Source organism: Leptonychotes weddellii, unplaced genomic scaffold, assembly GCF_054177405.1.
Source record: "Leptonychotes weddellii isolate Sample4059 unplaced genomic scaffold, ASM5417740v2 HiC_scaffold_5839, whole genome shotgun sequence".
NCBI classification, from domain to species: Eukaryota; Metazoa; Chordata; class Mammalia; order Carnivora; family Phocidae; genus Leptonychotes; species Leptonychotes weddellii.
Genome location: NW_028026662.1, coordinates 918 through 5757, shown reverse-complemented (window position 1 = coordinate 5757; position 4840 = coordinate 918). Strand labels below are relative to the sequence as shown.

The 4840-nt window shown below is 47.5% G+C and overlaps 3 pseudogenes; 2 read left to right on the top strand and 1 right to left on the bottom strand.

The window, feature by feature from the left end:
• Positions 1-271: 271 nt before the first annotated feature.
• On the bottom strand, positions 272-2114 carry LOC102745935 (transcription initiation factor TFIID subunit 6 pseudogene; annotated as a pseudogene).
• LOC115939772 (nuclear receptor subfamily 2 group C member 2 pseudogene) lies at positions 2113-3921 on the top strand (annotated as a pseudogene).
• Positions 3695-4446, top strand: LOC145719620 (nuclear receptor subfamily 2 group C member 2 pseudogene; annotated as a pseudogene).
• The last annotated feature ends 394 nt before the right edge of the window (positions 4447-4840 follow it).

The following is a 4840-nucleotide window of genomic DNA, read 5'->3' as shown; positions in this document are numbered from 1 at the left end:
TTTTGTTTTAGTTGCTTATGCTCTTGGTGTCAAATCCAAAAAACCATCACCAAGACCAATGTCAAGGAGCCTCACTGCCTATGTTTTCTTCCAGGAGTTTCATGATTTCAGGTCTTACATTCAAGTCTTCTTGTTTTTTTAACAAACTTTTATAATATGGACTTGGCTGCACAATATCTAAAAAGAAAGCAATGTGGGGGAAACAGACTACCACCCAGCATGTGTATGAGAATCTGGGGGAAAGAAGAAAGTCGGCTGAGGTGTAACAACATCAAGGAGCAGGCTGACGGGAGCCAGATCCAGAGGGCTAGAAGCCATGAGCCTTTGTGGAGTCCCTGCAGCTGGAGGAGGGCTGTCCCCAGCTTCCTCTTTCCCCCACAGAGGGCACTGGCTTCAAGTTGGGAGGGGGCTGAGGACTGAGGAGGGCTGGAGAAGGATAGGTGGTAGGGCCTCCTTTGCCCCTCCTCTGTTGAGGGAAAGGAGACCATAATGTACTTCTGGACAATGCTAGGGACCAAAGGAAGGTGGGGGTGCTCTTGTGGCAGTGGAGATCAGTGTGACAATGGGCTGCACACTGGGAACAATGATGGTGACAGGAGAGGTAGTGCTAGAACCTGAGCCAGAAGATGAAGTGCTGAGGGACTACTGATTGGGTGGATGAGCCACTGGAGGACAATGACATTATAATAAGCTTGGTTAGAGGAGGGGAAGGGTGAGATGGGGCAGCAGTTCACACACATACCAGTGTCTGGATGGGCAGTGTGGTGGCATCAGGGACCTTCAGCAAACCAGAGGTCCTAGGGTAAAACTGAGGGGTCTGCAAAAGGTTAGTATGAACCAGTGCTGAGTGGTGGTCAGAATGGTCCTGTTGACCTGCTGAGCCTGCAGAGCAGCCTGGGCCACAGTCTTGACCACATGGGAGGAGAAGAGGAGTCCAAGGGACCCAAATTCTGCCCCACAGGAATCCTGATTATCAGATGGTGGGTGCAGCATTGCTGGTATGGGGCATAGTGTTTCAGGAGGAGGCTCTGCATGTGGTCAGCTCAGATGTGGTTGATGTTGCCACCACAGGGCCATCCAGAACACTGCAGATCCACTTCTCTTCCTGCTGTATAGCCATGGCAGAATCAGAGTCTTAATCATATCATGTCCCATCTCTGCCAAGCCTGAGATGGAGCCACAGTGAGTTGTCCACGAGTCTTCTCAGTCCACCTAGCTCTTGGTGACGGTCATGGTGATCTGGGACTGGATGTATTTAGTGATTGTGCTGAAATGCTTACAGATCTGGGCCATGAGGCAGGTGGCAAACCACCCAGTGATTGTCCACATCTGACTGCAGGCCCGGCTGTCTGCCCAAGAGGCAGATCATCATACCTGGAATCAATTCATGTGTGGGTTTTTCTAGATACCGTGCAGGGTTATCCTTCAGTGCCTTCACCCTGCACATGAGATAGATGATTGGGGCCAGGTTGTTCTGCATCACATTCACATTCCCTTTTTCCCTCTTCTGTGGCAGTTACAACTTTGATTTCAGTCCTCAGAAAAACTTCAGGTTTTGGAAACAAAATGTCTGCTCCTTTTCCAAATCCCACATTTTGAAAAGCATTTTTAAATCTCAGTCTCAAACTCTGCACTCCAGTACTGCTGTTGAGACATACAATTGTTTCCTAGTTCATATAATCTTGGGTTTTATACATACACATACACACACACACACACACACACACATATATGCATATATACAAATATATAAATACCTGATGCCAGATTTTTCATAAATACTCTAGCTATTATAAATATTGTCTCCTCAGAGAGTTGTTTTAGAAAATTAATGCAATGTATTAAAAACAATTAAAATCAAATAATTAAATCAATTAAAATCTCCTCTGAGTTGTTTTAGAAAATCAACGCAATGTATTAAAATCAATTAAAATCAACGCAATCAAGAAAATTTCATGGGCTCACAACAACTTTTATTTTGGAATTGAACAATTATTAAATTGTATCTAACTCTGGACTACAAATTAATTATACTCAGTATTTCCTAAGGCTTCATAATTTTTTTTCAACCTTTAAAGAAAAAAGCAAGCCGGTTGCAGAGGCACGGGGGTCATGAACTCTGACCTTGCATACAAAAACAGTAACAATCCTCCTTCCTCAGAACCCCAGGGCGCCCCCAGCCGGTCCCCATGCCCCGCCCACCACGGCGTCTCCCCTCTGGCCCATAGCCTTGCAAGCCGCCCCCCTCACCCCGGCTCCCGCCACCAGCCACCAGCCAACGTGCCTGGAAGCTCGGCCTCTTGCGCCCTGCCCTCCGTCCAGGGCCGCCCACCACAGATGCCATACCTGCTTCTAGGCCACTTTGGTGCCAAATTCCGAGTTTCTTTGATGATTTTGCTACAAATTTGGAAGGGCTGGTTCAGCAGAGTGTAGGTTGCGGCACAGCACACACAGATCACTTGCAGGAATCTCCCCAGGTAGGCCAGCCCCTCCCGGTGCATCCAGGCAACCTCCGCGCACCCTGCGGTAGCCCGGCCTCTCGGAGCGTTCAGGTTGCGACAGACAAGCAGACAGGACAGAAGATCCAGATTATCACCGCAGTGAGCACCTCTGGATTCCGCAAGCAGCAGTTCTTCCTCATCAGCTGGAGCTGAGAAGGTGATCCTGGCTTCCCCAGAGACCTCCAATGCCAGGCAGCTCACTCTCACCACCTGGGATAACCTCATCCTTGGCAGGATCCAGATCATCAGGGACTCTGCTTCTGCGGAGGGTTTCCTGTGGAAGGCCCACATCCAGTGGCCTCAGGTGGTGTAGTACTATATGGTCTGGGGCCACAAAGCCCCTGGCTGTCACTATGGGGCGGTCAGTTCTGAAGGATGCAAAATGTATTCAAAAAGGACATTAGGAAAAATTTGACCTACAGCTGTCAAGCAACTAAGACTGCATCATCAATAAACACCACCAGAACAGCTGTCAGTTTTGCTGAATGAAAAAATGCTCAGAGATGGGTATGGAAATGTAATCTACACTGTGAACAGAAGCCCTTTGGGGTGGGGAGAAGAAGCCTTTTGATGCACCATGGGAGAACCCAAGCAATTGTGCTGCTTCAACTAAGAAACAGATCTTCTTGATCCAGGACACTTGTGAACATCCAGGAGCCTTTGATACATGGGGATGGTATGGTTCTCCTGACCATGTATTCTAAACCTGAGACAAGCCAAGGGGCTCTGGGCATACTGGCAAATGTAGGAGCCTCCCCTGCCGACCTAAATGAATCCCTTAACAATGGTAATGCTTCGGAAGTACTGTGGGAGAACCAGTCTGCAAGTGAGATTCCTAGAGCATTTGATACCTTAGCAAAAGCACTTAATAACACAGACAGCTTCATGCCTCCAAGCCTCGCAGACAGGACAGACACTAGTGGAGGAGGCAGCATCCACGTCATCATTGGAGACCAGTCCCCACCCATCAATGAGGTCAAAGGCACCCTCCTTTTATTTATTTATTTATTTATTTATTTGAGAGAGAGAGAGAGAGAGCACATGAGAGGGGGAGGGCCAGAGGGAGAAGCAGACTCCCCGCTGAGCAGGGAGCCCAATGCGGGACTCGATCCTGGGACTCCAGGATCATGACCTGAGCTGAAGGCAGTCGCTTAACCAACTGAGCCACCCAGGCACCCAAAGGCACCCTCCTTTTAGACACTTACATCACATCTAGGGTCACGATGCCCAGCCCCATTCCAGAATACCTCAACATGAGCTACATCTGCAAGTCTACATCCCACTTGCCTCCCCACGCAAGAGCCCAGGTCAATCTCAGCAGTTCAGACACTTGGTCAGGAATGTAACACCGGCCTCATGCTGCCCTGCTAGAATGAGCCCTTCACCCTTGGCCTGACCCAGTGTGCCCAGTGGTGAGTCTCTCCAGTATCTTAGCAGCCACCATCAACCACCTGCAGAACCTCAGCACCCAGGAAGATAAACTTGCTGGTTACTGGATAAAGCAAGTCATAGAGCACATCTGGAAGTGTCAGGACTTTCTGTTAACAGTACGGTGGAGCTGGATATAGACAGCTAGGAATATGCATACCTTAAAGCTATAGTTCTCTTTAGTCCTGATCATCCAGGTTTGACCACCACAAACCAGATAGAAAAATTCCAAAAAAAAGCAGAGATGGACTTACAAGACTATGTTCAAAAGCCCTACTCAGAAGACACCCACCTTCTGAGTGGCCCAGATTCTCATCTATCCGCTGGCACTGAGCTCCAACATAATAGAACTTAATTTTTTTTTATTTTTTTCATTTTATTTATTTATTCATTTATTTACTGGTCTCACTGTCAATGTTTTGATAGCATAATTCCCTACATGCTCAAGATGGAGATGACAGAGTACAACGGCCAGATCACCAGAGACAGTCTCTGGTGCACACCCCACACCTGCTGAGGAGCAAAAGAATCTTCCCAGGACCATTCAGATACAAAGGCAACGAAGTAGTGGTATTTTGGTATGTACAAATATTCCCAGTATGTTAGCCATTTCCTACCTGGTTTCTTCTTATTTGTTAATCCCAGACAACAGTAACCAAAAGACTAACGAGATCCTTTCCTGCCATAAGAAATGTTTCAATGCCTTTTGATGACACAGATTTTGGAACAATCCTTTAACTTAATTTGTATTTAGAAATTCTCAAAGGGCAAAAAAACAATAACAGATTTTTATAATATCATGCTTGGACTGAGCCCCGAGGCAGGCTCCCTGCTCAGCCGGGAGTCTGCTTCTCCCTCTGCCTCTCCCTCTGGCTCGTGTTTTCTTCTTTCTCTCTCTGTCAAATAAATGG